Here is a 21894-nt window from a genome sequence, read left to right as displayed (position 1 = left end):
CATTTGTCCCAGCGTGACAATTGTTCGGCCAGAACAAATTTCAAAAACTTCACAGGAAATATGTTCCACCGGAACTTATGTCACAGAAAAATAATGTTCCAGAACTATATAATTTGTTTCGAAACTAATTTTTTAACCAAGTGTAAAATAAGTTCCAGAACAAAATCACAGCATCATGAGTTTTGTTTCAATAATAAATTAAAAAAAAAAGTGAAATAAGTTCCTGTGATATTAGTTTTGAACAAATGTATTTTGTAGAAATCAATGAAAATGTTCTGCTTGAACATATTTTACAGAAAATAAGTACTGTGCTTGCATGGGATACATTTGCAATTGAAGGCATGACTGTAGGATAAGATATATATAAAAGAGAAGATAATGTATCGTAACTTGTATCTGTTTTATTGTTTATGTGGTATTCAACCTCCTTATTTCCTGTTGATCTGTCATGGGTGTTCAAATCATACATGTACTTAGCTATGGTTGTTGCAAAGTTTTAAAAGAGTGTGTCTTTTGTTTCTTTTGTTTCTTTATATCTTTTAATATAATTGATCAGTCACTTTGTCCTTTTCAAAAAAGTACAAATGTTCATCTTAAACTGTAATACTTTTTTTTTTCGGAATGACTTTTATTATTATTTTGTATTCTACTCTTTCCTGGTTCATAAGTGTCTTTTTTAGTATTATCAATTGAGTATATTATTAAACTTTTGCTTTACTCCACATGATCCAAATTGGATGTTTACACTTTTATTTATTTCATTATCAATATAATACATGTTTTTTATGCATATTATAATGACTTTAAACTGACTGATGACAAGTGCTCAGTATATACTAGTAAGATAACTTGCTTAACCAGTGGAAAATATTTCACAGACAAGGAACTTATTTCACCAGGTCAGGAACAAATCTCACAAACATGGAACTTATTTCACCAGGTAAGGAACAAGTTTCACTAACCCAGAACCTATTTCACCAGGTAAAGTGTGGAACTTATTTCATAGTGATGGAACAAATTATATAGAAATTGTCTGTAAAAAAAGTTCTCCCAGAACATATTTCTTGTGAAATTAGTTCCACTGGAACTTTTTTCACAGGAACAAATTTTGGCTCACACAGTGACCTATCATTTTTATTATATTTTTGAACATGTATTAATAGATTCTACATTTTGGCAAAGCATGAGCAAATTCTATCATTTTTATTTTAGACTCCCATACCACCTTAAGGCCTTTAATAGTGTACTTTGCAATTTGGGTTTTTTGCAAAGTTTGCTCATTGTTGAAAACCAAATGGTGAACTACAATTGATTGTATCTTTGTCATTTGAACTCTGGTGAATAGTTGATATCAGTTGCAATCATACCACTTCTGATTTTTATATGAGGTCAAATGAACTCTGCCAGATAGCTATGTACATGTGCTCAGTACAATCTGTCTATAAGCTGAACATAGTTAACCTATTGCAATTATCTGAAAAACAAAATCAATCATAAAACATTGCATTGGCTAATGGATAATGACAAAAAGGTCAAGGTCAGATAAACCTTGAAATCCTGACATTCAGACTTGCACATCTCACAATCATTCCGTACACAAAAATAAATTGGACCTAATCCTTATAGTATAAGAGAAACTAACTAAATAAAAATAATTTGCTTTGCCCAGCGCAGCTGGATACAACTACAGAGGTCCAACCTGAACAGTTTTGGCAAAAACTGACACAATATTCATACTTGATAAAGGTCTGAATTTAGATTGTAATAAAATAATTGACACATAATAGGTTATTGACACAGATTAACAGTGCAATACACTATGCTGTTGGGTATTGCCCCCCCCTAATTATATTTGAAGAATTTTTTTAATTTCTGAAATCAGAATTGAGAAAAAAAATGCCCCCTTCCTCAATTTCAACATTACATTGTACTTGAAGTACAGTTTGGGTTACCTCCCTTACAATGCTTATAAAATTGAGAAAAGAAATGGTGAATGTGTCAAACCGACAACCACCCGACCATAGAGCAGCCGAAGGCCACCAATGGGTCTTTAATGTAGCGAGAATTCCCGCACCCACAGGTGTCCTTCAGCTGGCCCCTCAAAAATATACATACTAGTACATTGTACAGGTAGCAATAGACAGTTAGGAAAAATATTAAAATTTGCCCTCATAAATTTTACCATCCCCTTTTCATTGCTTTCTTGCAATACTAAGCTTACTGTTTGTGTCATATATGTGCATATGTATGTAATCAGAATCTTCTATAGATTTTATATCCAGTATATAAAATGGTAAAATATAATTTCTTTTGGGTGTATCCATGGCAACAATCTGCACTTATTTGCTATAAAATATTGCAAAAAGGGGGAAAGATGTCACATATTTCCCCTAAATTTGGCTGAAAGTAGAATTTCAATCGCTTGAAGTAATACCTATTCTGAAACTGTGTACATATATCATCAGTAGATTCAATGAAAATCATATGTCTTTCATCTCATTTTTTTGTAAAATTGCGTCATAAACTTCGTGTAGAAAAAAAGTATTTGTAAACATTACATTAATTTCTGGACCAATGGGCGGTCAAGCTATGAAAATACGGATTGTCAAACAGAAAATAGCCCATAAAACATGTTAAAAACAATCTTGATGCTCTTATAAACCATCTTTGAAGGCTAAATTAGTACTCAGCTGTCTAAAAATGAATTTTATTACACAATAACTTTCCTATTTGAAAAATCCACAGGGACCATAATGCGAAACTAAACTCCTAACTGTGTATTGCTACCACAGTGATAATGGCCGTCATACTAAACTCCGAATTACAATGTCTGAAGTTATTGTCCTTTAAACAGGAAACCCTTGTTTTTCCCCCTTTTAAGCCCCTAATTCCTAAACTTTTTTAGCCATAACTCCTCAAAGCCAATCATAACCCTCCCTTTGTGGTATGGGAACTTGTGGTATAATTTCAGAGAGATCCATACACCTTTCCACAAGTTCTTGTCTAGAAAGTAGAAAAAAGTTTTTTTGTGTCCCTTTTTGGCCCCTTTTTCCTAAATTGTTAGAACAATAACCCCTTAAATCAATCCCAATGTTCTGTTTGTGGTAATTAACCTTGTGTATAAATTTCAAAGATTTCTATTTACTTATACTAAAGTTATTGTCCGGAAACCAAATGCTTTTGGACGATGCTGAGATACCAGTATATGACATGGTCATATAAAAACCATTGTATTGACCAATTGTGATGAACCACGAAAATGTGATGAAGGTTTAATGAAAGCTTTATACAATTAAGTACATTCTACATTACAGAATAACGGTTGTGTATGTACAAGCACTTTTGTACCTTCTGCTAATATGGTAAATGTTCTTTTCTTCCAGTTTGAAAGAGTCTTTGTAGCATCCTAATATACACCTTGTCTTCAAGTTCTCTTTGTTTTGATTTTTTATAGTTGTAGTAGTTGATTGGAATCAATGAAGCAAACTCATAAGGAATACACTCAGGTCCATCCACAGATATGGGAATAACACGAAACAGCTTGTCTGTATCAGATAATGAATTCACTAAAAGACCTTCATTTTTAAAACGTTGTATCATTTCTGAACTACTTTTAGTAAAAAAAAAAAATATGTATCTTGCCACATCAAAAAGGTTCTCATCACTGCTGATTTTACTACCTTTAAATAACATTTCTCGACTAAAACCAATATTTATATCTAACTGCCACTCTTTATCTAACTCTTTAATATGCTCTAAAAATTCTTCTGCTTCTCCTTCATCTTCTGTTTCACATACTATTACAGCATCATAGATCTCTTTATCTACAAATATTAATAATAAGATAATTCAATTAAAGTTGCATTGGTTCTTAATTATTGATTACTAATTTATTCAACATTTTGTTGGTTGATAAACAGCTTTGTCCATCAGATGTGGTTATTACAAAACTTACAAGTATTGACATGTTAAGAGTTTAGATGATGAATGAATAACAAGACTAGAAATTGGACAGTGTTCAGTTTACAGTTTTTATGATTGATTTTTACATATATATAGGAAATAAAACATAGGTTAACACACAGGCACTCGTCTCAGAAATTCCCCCCCCCTAATATACCTTTATATAACACATGTAGCTGCCAAAATGTAGCTCTTAAGGTCCTTTTGATGATTTTTGATATTTGCGGACCATAAATACTGGCAAAAAAAAAAATCAAAGGACAATAGAGCTATGTTTTCGCAGCTAATAACACAAGGTGCTTAACTTGTGATTAAGAAAATGTCAGCCGATGGCAAAATTATATTATATGCTCATTTCTCAAATGTCAACACAACTAAAACCTGCTATGTCATAAATTTAAATTGATTGATCTTTACAATGGTGTATACACGCCTACTCTTGTCTGAATTATCTGTAGCAATTCTACCCAAGTGTGTCAATTGTAATTATTTCGTTGAACCCTGAACGATTGAGCAAGTATGGACACAACATTTAAGCTTAAAACAGCTCTTAATTTGCATTGTTATTGAAAATTTGATACAGCATGGGTTTGTGACTCAAAATAAATGTGATCAAAGAACTGAAAAATTTCAAATTGGACATTTTTCTATTTGATATTGTCCAATATCCAAAATCTAAGTACATTGCAAGAATCAGCATATCAAAGAACCCCAAGAATTCAATTTTTGATGAAATATTTCTTCTTTAAACCTTATCTGTTTTTAAACCTTATCTGTTTGAGGGAAAATCATGTTAATCTAATTAGATATGATGTTATATCTATTTTTTAAATCATATTCTAACATAATTAGTAGTTTTCAAATATTCCCAATATTTGTTTGTTTGTTTGTAGCTATTAAACTAACATGTACAACTTATCTAAACTTTAACTTTTTAACTTATAAAAATAAATTATTATCAAATGAATTTGCAAATCTTGAACTCCAAGTAGGATTAAGTAAAAATAAAAATTAACACAAACAAATTTATTTTTTTGATATACAGCACTCAGAAAATTATTTTATACAGAACAAGAATGTGTCCACAGTACACGGATGCCCCACTCGCACTATCATTTTCTATGTTTAAAGGACTGTGAAATTGGAATAAATTCTCTAATTTGGCATTAAAATTAGAATGATCTTATCAAAGGGAACATGTATACTAAGTTTCAAGTTGATTGGACTTCTACTTTATCAAAAACTACCTTGACCAAAAACTTTAACCTGAAATTTGCACTATCATTTTCTATGTTCAGTGAACCGTAAAATTGGGGTCAAAACTCTAATTTGGCATTTAAATTAGAAAGATCATATCATAGGGCACATGTATACTAAGTTTCAAGTTGATTGGACTTCAACTTCATCAAAAACTACCTTGACCAAAAACTTTAACCTGAAATTTGCACTATCATTTTCTATGTTCAGTGAACCGTAAAATTGGGGTCAAAACTCTAATTTGGCATTTAAATTAGAAAGATCATATCATAGGGCACATGTATACTAAGTTTCAAGTTGATTGGACTTCAACTTCATCAAAAACTACCTTGACCAAAAACTTTAACCTGAAGCCAAAAACTTTAACCTGAAATTTGCACTATCATTTTCTATGTTCAGTGAACCGTAAAATTGGGGTCAAAACTCTAATTTGGCATTTAAATTAGAAAGATCATATCATAGGGCACATGTATACTAAGTTTCAAGTTGATTGGACTTCAACTTCATCAAAAACTACCTTGACCAAAAACTTTAACCTGAAGCGGGACAGACGGACGGACGGACGGACGAACGAACGGACGCACAGACCAGAAAACATAATGCCCCTCTACTATCGTAGGTGGGGCATAAAAATGCTTTGGTTCAGAGATACATGTATAAGTTAAAATCTGTATTTTACCCCTATGTTCTATTTTTGGCCATTGCAGCCATCTTGAATTGTTTGCTGGGTCATCAGACACATTTTTTAAACTAGATACTCCAATGACTATTGTAGCCAAGTTTGGCTCAGTAGTTTCAGAGGAAATTATTTTGGTAAAAGTTAAAGACAAGTGATGAGAAAAGCTCACAGCTAATAATATCACTATAATAATCCTGATGTTATATCCTCCTAGTAATAAGACTTCTATATATACTTCCAATTTTTTAAACAAATTTGTGATTCTATTTTAACATTTTGTATTGGTTTTCAGTAATTTTGAGAAAGAAATCCACAAAAATGTTATGGGCAAACCCAATTTACTATTCTTTAAGTAACAAGAATGTGTCCATAGTACAAGGATGCCTCACTCACACTATCATTTTCTATGCTCAGTCCACAGTGAAAATGGGGTAAAATCTCTAATTTGTCATTAAAATTAGAAAGATCATATCATAGATGCACTTAGGTTCAATTTGAATGGACTTCAACTTAATCAAAAACTTCCTTGACCACAACTTTAACCTGAAGCAGACAGATGGAGCATAAAAATGAGAATTTCTTCACTTCGCTTGTCACAAATATATAAAGAACAGGTTTACAAAACAAAACAAAAATATTTTGCATGAGCTTTCGGTTATAAAGATATCATGAAGATTAAATTTAAACTGAATCTGATTCCCTTTTTACCAAGTCTGATTGAAGTCCCACTATTTAAATGTATTTAATCAGACATCAGACTATAATTTCTTTTACCATTAACAATATGACAGACTAAGTTGCTACTAGTATTTAGATTGACAGAGATGTAGCTTATGGGAGGGGAATCCCCTCAATGTATCAACAAAAAAAATATTGTACATTATGCCTTTTTTTAATACAACAAATTTATCAGTTACAAATTTAATGATTAGTTATTTCTGCAGTTTTAGTAAAGACCATTCCTAAACATTAAACAAGCAAACATAACATGTAGTTGTAATCACAAAATTAAACTACTGTTTTAATTTTTTTCTAACTGTTTTACCTGTATTTTTCAATGAAGGGCTTTCCTTCTGACTTGTTCCAATTTCTTCTTCAAATAGATTGTTTTCCGAAGCACATGTACTTGCATCTGTGATTTCTGTCTTTTCTAAAATATAAAACTTATATTAATGCGAGTATGACTTAACTGTGCAGGATAATGAAATAGAACCAAATCTTCTTCAGACACTTTTTTAAAAATAACCTTCCCTAAAGTCCATTTCTATTTTGCAAAAGATTGAAACTATCTTTCCTATAAATTAGTTTTCATCATCCAGTTATACAATTATTCCATAGCAAATCAGCTGCTTTAACCATGGTAAGTATTGGGTTTACAGAAAGTTGATAAGTATGCTAAATCAAAATAAGGCGACGTGGTATGATTGCCAATGAGACAACAATCCCACATGTGGAAACAGAATAGTACATTTTTCCTATTTTTTGATCATTTGAGAGACTGTCAAGCAGGGCTCTGACATTGGAAATGTTAGGACAAACAAGTTGCTTGATGAAAATTTGACGAACTAAAATGTTACCATATAACATTTCTGTTACAATTTTTGGTAATCAAAACATTCTATATGTGAATATGAACCAATCAAATAAAAAAAAAAATGACATGTATGCATTTTAACACTTTCCTTAGATTGATGGAGCTAAGAGTAAATTTATCAAAATTGTCACACAACAAAAAATGACCAACACATATAGGGATGAATCATACTTTGTAAACTATAGGCTTTGTGTACATCTGACTGACACCTGCATCTTCAATGGTAACTCTTTTTGTCAAAATCATTATTGAATGGAAATATCGGTCCCGTTGACATATTTTTGGATTTTATCCTTCAGAAAATATTTCCTAAGTTAATAATCAAATAAATGGGAAATGTGTCCATGGGACACAGATGCCCCACTTACATATCATATAAAGTTAAACAAGGCCATAATTAAAGGAGGGTATTAGAGCACAGTAGCCCAAATTTATACTTGATCAAAGTTTTGTGGAAATAAGTATTGTGTATAAGTTTCAAAACATTTGATGGAGGCCACTTAAATTAGAGAACAAAAAACAAAAAAATCAGTAATTATTTCATTTTGTAAACAGGAATAACTCTGGAGCGGTTTTAAAAAAGTGACCCAACCAAAATTCAAAATTGATCTTTGTCTTGTGGTAATAAGCATGTGTGTATGTTTCATAGCATTTGGTAGAGGCAAACTAAAATTAGAGAACAGAAAAAAATGATTCAGAATTTTTTTCAATTGTAAAGAGGCATAATTCAAGAATGATTAAACTGATGCCACCAAAATGCAAATCAAATATTACATAAGTTTAATAACATTTACTTGAGGCAAACTATATTTAGAAATGATTAATCTGCCAGACAGGCATATATACCTTATAATAATTCCATAAAACAAATATAGTTGACCTATAATATTGTTATTGTAGTTTAAGAAAAAAGACCAATACACAAAAACTGAACTTTGACCACTAAACCATGAAAATGAGGTCAAGGTCAGATGAAATCTGCCAGTTGGACATGTACACCTTACAGTAAATATGGTAGATCTATTGACTATAGAATCTGATAATATGGACTTTGACCTAGAAAAGTAAACCATGAATGAGGTCAAGGTCAGATGAAAACTGTTTGACCGGCATCAGGATTTGCAAGGTAAGCACATATTTATTAAAGATAATTTTCGTATTACTCAATATTAGAAAGAAATTAACAATACAAAAAATCCTAACCATTGATTTTATATTGATAGTCCTAAATATAAATCTTTAATAGGAGTAGCTCATATATATTTCAACATGATCCAAGAAAATCAGGTTTGGTCAGATAAACCAGAGATATACATGTACACCTTACAATCATTAAAAAAAATAAACATAGTTGACCTATTGATTATAGTTCTAAGAAACAGTCTTTACCAAGAAAACTTAACATTGACCAATGAACCATGAATATGAGGTCAAGGTCAGATTAACGCTCAAGATAGACATGTGCACCTAAAAACCAATATATTCATTAAATATAGTTGACCTATTGCCAATAGTATCTAAGAAACAAACTAAGCCATAAAAACTTAACATTTACCAATTAACCAAGAAATTGAGGTCAAGGTCAGATGGTACCTGCTGGACAGACATATCCTCACAATCCTTCCCTACAACAAATATAGTTGATCTATTTCTTATATTTAACGAAAAAACGACCAAAACACAAAAATGTAACACTGAGAAATGAACTACGAAAATGAGGTCAAGGTTAAATAAAACCTGTGAAACTGATATGTACAGAATAAAATATTTCCATACAACAAATATAGTTGACCTATTGCATATATTGTAAACCAACTAATTTTTGCGAGTGATTTATTTACACGACTTTTGCAAGCAGAAAAATAATGCGAATATAAATCGTCACGAATACGTAAAACTTGGATTTTTTCGTACTTAACTACATCAAGAAAATTTGAGAATCGCAAAGTTAAATCGCTCCAAAAGAGGCAAGAAATAGCCAAACTTGAAATAAAGTATCCATGAAAATAAGTTGGTTTACAGCTAGTAGTATTAGAATAAAAGACCACAACTCAAAAACTTGACTTCGACCACTGAACCATGAAATTAAGGTCAAGGTCAGATGACACCTAGACATATACACTTTACAATTATTCCATATACTAAATATTGTAGACCAATTGCTTATAGTATCTGATATATGGATTTGACCACCAAAACTTAACCTTGTTCACTGATCAATGAGATGAGGTCGAGGTCAAATGAAATCTGTCTGACGGGTATGAGGACCTTGCAGGGTATGCACATTCTAAAAATTATCCTATTACTCATAATAAGGAAGAAATTAACATTACAAAAAATGTTAACCTTTTTTTTCAAGTAGTCACTGAACCATGAAAATGAGGTCAAGGACAATCAACATTAGGGATAGAAACTTCGTCATATAAGGAATCTATATACATAATATGGTGACAAGCATCAAGGTCTTGTAGCTTCCTTAATATAAAGCTTATAAGTTGTTAGCTAACGCTGCCGCTGGATCACTATACCCATGTCAAGCTTTCTGCTACAAAAATTGTAGGCTTGACAAAAATACTAAAGGGAGGCTATTTTTCCTAATATAAGCAGGCAATCAAGTGTTATGAAAACTGCTCAAAGCATTTTTAAGTTGTTGACCAAAAACTGGAGAAAAAAAAAAACTGAAAAAAAAAAATAAGACATGTCACATTCAAAATCAGATTATTAAATTTCTACAGTCGATTCATATCTATTCGTCTGACATAAATTTTATAATGGTTTCATGTGTATGAACCACAAGTATTCAATGATTTTTTTTACAGACTCATAATTGTGTAGATTCTGGCAAAACCACAAAAGACAATATCAAGGACATTACAATATCAATAAACTCATCATAGATACCAGGATTAAAATTTCATATTTACGCCAGACTTTTCTGTAATATTAAACTCTCAAAAGATCGTGATGTGGTAGGAGAAGGTGTAACAGCTATTCGCAAGTCATTCACCCCTTTACTCCATAATGACGCCTTTTGACACATGTGTAGTACTTCAGTTGAAACACTTTGAACGTCACTTCAAAATGTCTGCATCAGACTTAACAAAATTTGTATCCAATATGAAAAGGATAATCATTAGAATATCTGACTTAAATCTATTTGATGAAAAATTTGTTTTTTGCAGTGCATTATAACTTTAAAGCAAATTTTCAGCATTTTATTGAAAAATCCTATGCAAATCAAGTGTGCCAAAAAAAATTCCATTGAAGAAAGGGTTCAAAATAGCAATGAAAAAGCATTACAATAGATAACCAAAAACACCTTGCTCTTCAGTTAAAATATTTTTTTCACCATGATGCTTAAAATGAAAGAAAGTAGCATACCTATGTCTTGCTTTTTTTGCTCACATCCATCACTTCAGTCAAAGGAATACAAGAATCTATTTCATAAATACAGCATGAGTATAAAAGGATCATGGAACACAGTAGGGTATAAATGAATAAGACAGCTTTATAAAGTACATTTAAAGTTACAATACTTTAAGATGATTTTGGCTTAATGTTTTAATTCTAACATATTGATATATAGTTTTTTTAATATAAATGCGAGTGAAATATACTATTAGTATCTACATCATGCAATGTGCAAATTAGAAAGTCATGCAAATAGAACAAAGTGCTTGTATGCTCAGTTTGTATGATTTAATGAGAATATATATGATAGTTTTTATGAATGAAATTTTTTCAAACACATGAAAATGATTTGTGTAATTGGAGTCAACCTTTGAAAGACACAGTCAAACCCTGTTGTGTACCAAAAGCCTGATACATCTAATGAATATATATGCTATGTCAATTTCCAGCTATTTAAGTTTTTTTATACAGTAGCATTTGATTAGACAAACATATCAATTGACATGTTATACTAGTATGACATTATATTTTATATGATACAACTATAGACTTATTTCTAAATAAGATCTAAAAATTGTTTTTACACTGGTGTGTTCTGAACGAGAAACTGTGGAAGACATTTTAGTGGGTGTAAATAAATGAGGAATGTGTTTATAGAACAAACATGACGCCCCCACTTGCATATAACCTTATAAAGGGAGGAAACCTGATTTCTATCAGATGAAATAATCCATATATGAATAAGGACTGTATAGAATAATTTAAGACCAATAGCTTATATATTGGATTGTAGCACTGTTTTACCAGGTATTCAGATAACTTCTGTTTTTCTCATTGCATTTTAGATGTTACAAAGTATATTTCACCTCCTGTTAAATAAAGTTTATCTTTGTCATTTGATCTTGATATCTGATTATCTGAGTCATTGTTAGGAGCCGGATAAAGACTGTATTTTCTGAAAAGAGATGTTTTTGTATGAGAAAATTTCTATTACTTTAACTTAGAATACATTAATCAACCTTATAAGAAATCTAAACATGAATCAAGAATGATTGAATAGCTATTAAATTGACTTGTTCTTTTTAGTATTCATGAATGAGGTTTAAAACCATTTTGAGTATTTCTGATGCCAAATCATTTGGTTCCATCTTTTTCAAAAGTAGAGACCTTTTTACTTAAAATATGTCAGAGTGTGTGTTGAAAGAGGTAGTGGTCAATAGATCAGAAACTAATTATAGATTATTGCTATTTTACGAAATTTCCTTTTCATCTTACTGACTGATAATTTTGTTTCTCATCATGATCATGATGATATGAAAAATTATCACTAGAAACTTAGGGTGCACCAGTCTGTTGTCAATGAAATTAACAACAGCATCACAGGTAAAATAGAAATAAAAAGATTATCATTGGTTATCTCAACTGTATTGCTTTTCTATCTTTTGCCTACCAGCTTAAGAGAGGAAATCAATTTATTGAGACGACTAAAGATAATCTATAATTGTTGTTTATAATCTCAACAAGATTGATTTCCTCACTTGAGGTGATACAGTGAAAGCGAGAAAAGCAATTGCGTTGAGAGGACAAATGATTATGTCTTTATCACTATTTTACTTATGATAATGCTAATTTCATTGACAACAGGCACGTGCACCCTAAGTTTCTAGCAAGAATTTTTCATATCACTCTACTGAGCTTAGAAAGGAAATTATCAGTCAGAATAATGAAAGTAAACTTGATAAAATAGCTTTAACAAGTGAAACTGCGAGCTACTGCTCACTGATGATACCCCCACCGCAAGTGGATAATATTAATAGTGTAAAAATATGCAAGTGTTCGGTAAACAGGAAGTTGTCGAGTGATGAATCTGAAAACGCATCACACGGTATAGCTGACTTATATACATCCTGAAACCAAATTTCAGAAATCCTTGTATTGTAGTTCCTGAGAAAAATGTGACGAAAATTTTCAACTTGGCTATCATGTGTAAAATCATACAATTTTGGACATGGTTTCTAAAACTGTTCATAATCAAAGCGCGAAAGCGCTGTAAAGGCAGTTAATTACAGGTTGTGTGTATTTCTAGTCCAGTTATATCATTATCTTCCATAGAACAGAGGTGGTTTGTAGAATTTAAGATTCTTTTGTACCTAGTTCACCTATATCTATAGTCTACTAGTACTGTTTACAGTATATTTTCTGTGCCTCGCCATGAAATGCATTTTTAGCCATGGCCTTGTCAGTTTGCTTTAAATTTATGAGTTTGACTGTCCCTTTGGTGTCTTTCGTCCCTCTTCTTTAGACATATAAGAACTTTTCCTTTTCAATATAAATAGACTATTTTTAATTATTGATTGTATACGCATATTCTATGACTCCCATAAAAAATAGTTCACAAAGATTGACTAGTCTCTGTACTGTTGTATAGCAAGAACATCAAGTAACATAATGGTAAATGTACATAGTAACATGTCAACTTTTTTGATGACCATACCTGCCAACTGTCAGTATTTGCAGAGTATTTCCCCCATCGAGCTCGAGGCTCCCAAATGGAGATTTTGTAAGAGCAATTTTGTCGACTATTTTAAAGAAAACAATTAATTCAACAATGGCTATGAGCTTGTTAATGCACAAAGAAGCCAAAAACCACATTAGAATATATTTGAAGGGAATCCATGACAAATCGCCCCACTTTGAAAAAAAAAACGCCCCAACCTGGATTACCAAATCGCCCCACTTGTGAAATGTGTTAAATCCTGTTAATATTACTCCTGCCAACTCGCCCCACCTAATAGAAAATGATAATATCTAGATAAATATATTATTAACCAGGATGAATTTAGTAATGCCAACTCGCCCAAATTATGGAAAAAGATGTTATCCCGTTGAATATAACTTAAATTCCTTATATTGCATTATGATACAATTAACAGGTTTCTTTTCAATTGTTATGCAAATAACTAAGCTTCAAAACTTAGTTATTCTTCAACAATACATTTTTTTTTTTAAATTATAATTTCAGTATATCAATAAAAGTAATAAATAAATTTTCGGTTTGTTTGTATTCTTTGTAGATTAGTTTTCATTAAAGTGGTGCGAGTTTTTATTTTTAATTATATATATATATTAATCTAAATATTAGTATTACCATTTTTTTATAAGTAGGGCGAGTTGGCAGGAGTAATATTAAATATGATTTAACCAATGTCACATGTGGGGCGATTTGATAAATCAGTTTGTGGCGGGTTTTTTAAAAGTGGGGCGATTAGCCAGTGGGGCGACTTGTCCTGCTTCCATTTGAAGGCCCCCTTGAAGGTTTTGTATGACTATATGAACCATCTTTCACGTAAAACCCCCATGTGCATTTTGAAAAGTTGGCAGATATGTTTTTAACTCCAGGCAAAATCTACCGGTATGAATGAAAAAGAAGTTTTCAATTAAGGCTCTGTGGCCATAACAGCTGTCTCATTAGCATTTTAACCACTTCCCATACTTGCAATTAAAACAATAGAAGAAAATTATTCAACGCAAAAACAAAACTTACTTGTAAATATGAAATTCTCTTTACGGTATCAGTTTTTCTCATTGTTTGAGATTGTACAGTAGTACCTGTAACTGCTTATACCTATTTCTTATTCACTTTTGCTTGATAAACTCACTAAATATCATGTATATACATTGTACCACATCTCCTTATTTTTTATATGCATTCCAATAACATGAACAATTGTAATTCAATTCTATATATACCAAAGCAAAATGAACTACCCGGCCACTTTCATACACTAGTATGCATCTTTTGGCAAAATACAAGTTCTTAAATGACACAATATATATTTATTGTTTAAAAAATAAAATTTAGTATACAACTCTTTAACAGGTATAAAAAAAGCATAGCTGTGTCATAACTTGTAAAATCTGTGCTGAAAACATAGACATTGATGGTATTTGAGTAATTCCATATGTGAAGCTCAACATTAGCTTGTCAGTTGGTGATGGATAGTTATAGTTCCTTTCTGCAGGCTAGGATGAATGACTTTTCAGGAAAACCAATTTCACAAATCAAAACTTTCCTCTAGATTTCTCCTACAATATTCATCCATTTTAGTTCTTTTGGTTTAATTGGACACCGTCCTGATTTTTAATTTTGCAAACCATTCAGTCTCTTGCTTGCAAATGGTGCATGAAAATTGGATGGGTATGGCAGTAGACAAGTCTCTTAAAGTGGGTTTGTGCTCTGAAAAAAAGTTTTATAACTTAAGTTTTTTTTGAAACTTGTGCTTTTTTTGAAACTTGTGCAACACACATACCTAAATAACTATAAGGGAGCTACCATTTGATTTTTATGGGGGGGGGGGGGGGCTAGGATGAAAAATGTTGTCCTGCATTTTTTTTTAGTTGTAATCTCTGTCCTGCCTTTTTATTTTTCACTCTATTCGGTCCTGCCTTTTTTTTTATTAGTTTATCCTGACTTTTTTTACCTAAATTGTCATCCTGCCTTTTTTTTTTGCAAAGTGTCTCATCCTGCCTTTTTTTTTTACTCAAAACTCCTGTCCTGCCTATTTTTTTCAAATTTCATCCTAGCCCCCCCCATAAAAATCAAATGGTAGCTCCCTAACATAGAAGAGAGCTTCATTCGTGTCATTGTTTTGTTTCTGTTTACATTGTCATTGATATTTTTTCAGAAAGCCTGAGTTATAGCTCATGAATTCCTGTCATTACATCCTAAATTAACATAATTACTGCTAGAATAATTATCAGTATGATATACGTAGGGTACACTATCATTGTACAGCCCAAGTCTTCAGTATATATAATTGTTGCATTCATTCACTCCTGTGTTCAGTCGTTCAAAAATATTTAAACATCAACAAATGAACTTTAATAAGGACAAGAAAACACTATAGTTATAGAAAAGATACGTACATACAACCCGTGTTTAAGTGTATTTGAAAGAGAAATATATCTGGTTAAACGATGTATAAAGGAGAAATATATCTGGTTAAACGATGTATAAAGGAGAAATATATCTGGTTAAACGATGTATAAAGGAGGAAAAAATTGTAGATATTGCATTACGATGCTTTCTACCTAATAGCACGTGGATATGTTTACATATTTAGACTTGACCAAGTATGACCCGTACCTTGTAGGTCACCGTCGTCGTTTAAACACTAGACTACAGTCGTGATTAAGACAATAAAATGCTTAGGCCTGTACTATTAGTGTGAAGTAAATGAGTTTGTTCTGTACATTTAAATTGTTTTACCTGATAGCAAGGACGTATATCTATCCGTTTCCTTCTCAATTACTTTGTCAAATTCTTCGAGATTCTTCAAAACATACGTATTACTGCGCCCGGAAGTGAAAAAAATATGAGAAATCCTCTTAAAATAATGCTATTTTCAATTTTGTGGAATCCATTTTGTTATATTTATTATAAAAAGATAAAAAAAATTACCGATTAATTATGAATTTGCATATCATTATACGGAACGTTTATGGACTATTTTTCCATAGCTGTAAGTCGGTCATTTTGGCGGGAAATCATGTACACATACACACGTAGATTGGCTGGTACCCGATCGTAATGTTACACATCACAAATATCAAATAGCTAATACCCGGAACGTAGTACCGGGAACCAGGATAATACGTAGACAACATACATAACTAATACCGAAATTGAAAACGCTTTACGGTTTCTCATTCATAAACCGAATTCCACTTTGAATTATAGAAGATGCAATATGAATCATGTTCAGTCGACTTTTTATTGTTATATCAACGTCTGAACTATAAATTAAAAAATCTTTAGATGTCAGATAACACTCGAAATTGACCCGACCTCTTTCCACACGGAATACAAATAATGATAGTTTGTAGTCAGGTTGACTACTTATAATGAAAAATACACATTAATAACAAGTTCTATAAAACGAACAATACACACTGATCGTTTCTTTAGTCCCCAATGTAAATGAAAGAAACAAAAACCATATGAAGAGGAGAAAATCGAACATTTCCGGATCTATTTCTGGCCAAAAGACCCCCTGCATAGATTGCGTATGAAAAGATGAACCTCATGACTTGAAAGTCAGGCCTTAAAGCACTGCCTTTAAAAAACGTTCTCACAGTCGTAGAACAAATCGCAATCAAAGAAAATTTCGGGCCAATCATACCAATATTTCGGACCTAATTTCTATTTAAAAAAACAACGGCAGACATTATCTGTTAACAAAACTCTGTTCGTTACAGGTTAATAAGTTAAACAAAATTTTGGAGGATTGCAACACAATTTCATATAGCAGTCCTAAGTATGAAATTGTTCAAATTATTAAGGCATATTGTTATTGTAAATTATTTCCCAAAATTGATCGCCCTGAAGATCATAAAAAACATTTTATTAAAATTAAGTATGTCAATAAAGGCTTTGATTTTGTAAATATTGCCAGTATATTTAACGACCATTCTGTTAAAGAACAAATTCCTGGATATTTTGACAATACTGAGCTACCTCTTATTTGTTATATTTACAAGAAATCTACCCGGAAATTTGTGTTTAATTATAGTCAATTGTGTAAAGATGTTAATATCAGTGAAAATACACCTACTTCATGTAATTGCAGTAATTCCGAATATATTTATGGACCCATTTCCCATGTTATAACAGGAGATCTTAACATCGTTCAAGACCGAGAGTTAAAATCATTCCTCAGTAAAGGACCTAAATATCGTCCCCCGTCAATTATTTATTGGAATGAGTGTCGTAATATCATCCACGACTCACTCCATACTTACTGTATGAAATGGATAAAATGGGAAAAAGCTAACAAAAAATCTTTGGACTCTTTTTTTAATTCAGTAATGAAAATAGTTGATATACGTATTCAACATTTTAAAGAACATTTTACTATTAACAATAACCACAATAAACCTATTTCTCGTATCAAACATAAACTAAAAGAACTAGCCAAGGAATTTGTTTTTGTCCCGGCCGATAAAGCTGCTAATAATAATATTATTGTTTGACGTAAATTTTACATTGAGGTTCTGAAAAAGGAAATCACCAATTCACCAACATTCCAACTGACTCCATTTTCAGAAAACGAAATCTGTAACAAACATAAACTTTTAGCCACCGCTTTACAAGCAGAGCCAAATACAATGAAAGTCCCAACTATGTATTGGCTTCCGAAGCTACACAAAACCCCTTACAAATATAGATTTATTTCGTCTTCAAGCCATTGTTCAACTACTAAATTGTCTATTCTTCTTACCAGCACACTTGGTACAATTAAAAACCTGATAATAAATTGTTCAAATAAGGCCTTCGAAAATAGTGGAATAAATTACTTTTGGAGTGTCAAGAACTCGTTGGAAGTACTTGATAAATTGCATGCTTATATTGGTGATTTTGAATCTGTTCAAAGTTTTGATTTTTCTACCCTGTATACCACATTGCATCACATTCTCATTAAGAAAAAATTCACACACCTAATTAAATGGGCATTCAAAAAATCAGAATGTGAATATATATGTTCAAACTCTTTTAGGTCATTTTTTAGTAGCAATAAACAAAAAAACTATGTTAATTGGACATGCTTTGATACTATATATGCCCTTGAATTTTTACTAGATAACATTTTTGTTCGCTTTGGGGATTCCGTATATCGCCAGATTATCAGAATTCCAATGGGGACTACCTGTGCACCACTTATTACGGACCTGTTTTTGTATTGTTATGAGTTACAATTTATGACAAAAATAAGCAAAGACCCATCGAAACAACATCTGATAAACAAATTTAATAATACTTTTAGATATTTGGATGATATTTTGGCTCTCAATAATGACGACTTCAGTATGTATATTAATGAAATTTATCCTGTTGAACTTACTTTAAATAAACATGATAAAGCTAATACTAACAATGACCACTGCCCTTTTCTCGATCTTGATATCTATATCACTAACGGAAAGCTGAATACTAAAATTTATGATAAAAGGGATGATTTTTCATTTCCTATCGTTAATTATCCGTTTTTAGATGGTGACGTTCCCTTGTCACCATCTTACGGAGTTTATATATCTCAACTTGTACGATTCGCTCGTGTATGTAACAATGTTTTAGATTTTAATGAGAGAAATTTATGTATTACTGAAAAATTATTACACCAGGGTTTTCGATATCACAAACTAGTCAAAACATTTACTAAATTTTATCATCGGTATAAAGACATCATTTGTAAATATAGCTCAACATGCAGACTTCTAATACGTTCAGGTATTTCACATCCAATTTTTTATGGAAATATTCTTTATAAAGCTCAAAGGTGTCAGTATTCACCTCAGAAACTTACAAAACCTTTGAATAGACTTATTAAGAAGGGATATAATTACGATACTGTTGTCAAGTCATTAAAGATTGCATATTTTGGCGTTAATATTGAGTCACTGATAAGGTCTTTGCATCGGAACTAAACACATTTATTCTAAAAAAAGTTGTTGGCATGACACGGGTTATGTTCTTCTCATATATGTTATGATGGTATGATACTAAACCCCTAACGGGAAGGATTGTGCCTGATGTTCATATGATGAAATCATAATCTTTCAGTCAGTTTAATTGAAGTCTGGAGCTGGCATGTCAGTTAACTGCTAGTAGTCTGTTGTTATTTATGTATTATTGTCATTTTGTTTATTTTCTTTGGTTACATCTTCTGACATCAGACTCAGACTTCTCTTGAACTGAATTTTAATGTGCGTATTGTTATGCGTTTACTTTCCTACATTGGTTAGAGGTATAGCGGGAGGGTTGAGATCTCACAAACATGTTTAACCCCGCCGCATTTTTGCGCCTGTCCCAAGTCAGGAGCCTCTGGCCTTTGTTAGTCTTGTATTATTTTAATTTTAGTTTCTTGTGTACAATTTGGATATTAGTATGGCGTTCATTATCACTGGACTAGTATATGTTTGTTTAGGGGCCAGCTGAAGGACGCCTCCGGGTGCGGGAATTTCTCGCTACATTGAAGACCTGTTGGTGACCTTCTGCTGTTGTTTTTTATTTGGTCGGGTTGTTGTCTCTTTGACACATTCCCTATTTCCATTCTCAATTTTATAAGTGTTCGGTAAAACGGGAAGTTGTCAAGTGATCAATCTGAAAACGCATCACACGGTATAGCTGACTTAGATAAACCCTGAAACCAAATTTCAGAAATCCTTGTATTGTAGTTTCTGAGAAAAAAAAGCGACGAAAAATATTCATGGGACGGACGGACTGAAGGACGGACGGACTGAAGAACGGACGGACTGACAGAGGTAAAACAGTATACCCCCCCTTTTTTAAAGCGGGGGTATAATTACTATAATCTTTGCCTTAAATTTCCATATAAATTATTCAAAAAAAGTAAAACAGGAGACGTACAATGCCATAAAACACAAAAGGTTTTCTTAAAGTATCATTGACAAGAACTTCATGAATCTTAAGGCAAGAAGCTGCAATAGATCATATAAGTCTAGACACTGTCACAGATTATAAAACTACATGTATTACATTGCTAAATCTTATTAAACTCTGTTTATAAATGAGTCTAATTCCTTAAGTGAATGATCTAACCTTGCAAAAGAAAACATGCAGTTTCTGTAAGGCTGTACATACATGCATGCAATTGGCTCACTAGTGTTGCAAAAAAAAAAAAACTAAAGGAAATATCTGACAAAAGTTATGAGATAAGGATGGCAGATTGTAACAGCCAATTAATAACAATGATTAATAAACATTTCTCAAGATAAATACATATTTATATCTGAAAATAACACCCTCACCATGCGGACCTTTGGCCCAGGTGAGCTAAAAAGGTTACAACTTTATTTGTCCAACCACTCACAACATCTCAGAAGTTTGCACTTTATGGAACTCTGCATAAATAATCAGAACAGGGCAATTTTACAGTACTTTGCTTAACTTCAAAATGACTTTTTAAATGAAATTTCAAAAATTCTGTATTGGGCCTACAGGATACAACTTTTTGATAGGGCTTTCAAAACTTTTTTATGCATGGTTTGCTATTTTTTTTCCCTTAATATAAAATTTATTTGCTTAACAAAGAATCAAGAATTTTTTAAATATTGTTACTTCAGTGATTACCTTGTTGTTCACTTGGTAAAGGCTTGGTATTTCCCATTATAACTTTCTTAACAGCAGACAAATGTTCACCATCATCTGAAAAAGTCTAAACTATTAGATTATTATTAAGTAAAGTCATATTTGCATCAGAAGTTATTCCATTTCATAAAGGGAAAACTTTATGTTTTTACCTTAGTATATAATTTATTTACTTGACAAGGAATTAAACAATTTTTAAATATTGTTACTTCAAATTACCTTGTTCATTTGATCGCTTGGTATTTTCCATTGTAACTTTAACATCAGACAAGTGTTCAACATCTTCTGAAAAAGTAAAGTAATATTTGCATCAGATGTAGATCCATTTCATAAAAGGAAAACTTTGATTTGATTTGTTAAATTTTAGCTGCATACTACCTGATCACCAAAAACGATAGATCTAGAGGAACAGGAGTTGCAGACACCTAAGGTGAATGTAGTATACCACTCACTCCTCTGGTATGTAAAAATATTTTCTTCAGTATCATATGTATGAACATGACCTTTTATATAATGACAAATAAATAAACTGTTGACACAAAGATATGTCTCGCCTGCATGCATAAAATTCAGACCATGACATAGAGGGCAGGTCCTCAAAATAGTCTTCAAACTGATATGTGCTGAAAGAAATGCAACTTCATACTAATATCAGTACAGTTTCAATCAAACTATTTTTTAAAAGCAAAAAAGTTATCATTAAAAATTGATTTTTAATTTAACGTCATTGTACCATGACTTAGAACCAGCATCTTGATGTATTCGTCCAACAGATAGTGCATTTGGTAGATTTGCTGACATTCAATGTATTCTCTAGATATT

General features: G+C 31.7%; 1 long non-coding RNA gene across 1 annotated transcript; it reads right to left on the bottom strand.

The window, feature by feature from the left end:
- Positions 1-14726: 14726 nt before the first annotated feature.
- LOC143066394 (uncharacterized) lies at positions 14727-16236 on the bottom strand. Its single transcript, XR_012975596.1, has 2 exons — positions 16174-16236; positions 14727-15141 (listed from the first exon to the last, which is right to left on the bottom strand). It is a non-coding gene; the product is annotated as an uncharacterized LOC143066394 (long non-coding RNA).
- Between the last annotated feature and the right edge of the window lie 5658 nt (positions 16237-21894).

The sequence above is a fragment of the Mytilus galloprovincialis genome, chromosome 3, assembly GCF_965363235.1.
Source record: "Mytilus galloprovincialis chromosome 3, xbMytGall1.hap1.1, whole genome shotgun sequence".
Lineage (NCBI taxonomy): Eukaryota > Metazoa > Mollusca > Bivalvia > Mytilida > Mytilidae > Mytilus > Mytilus galloprovincialis.
The sequence above is the reverse complement of the archived record's forward strand: the minus strand, read 5'-3'. Positions and strand labels throughout refer to the sequence as shown.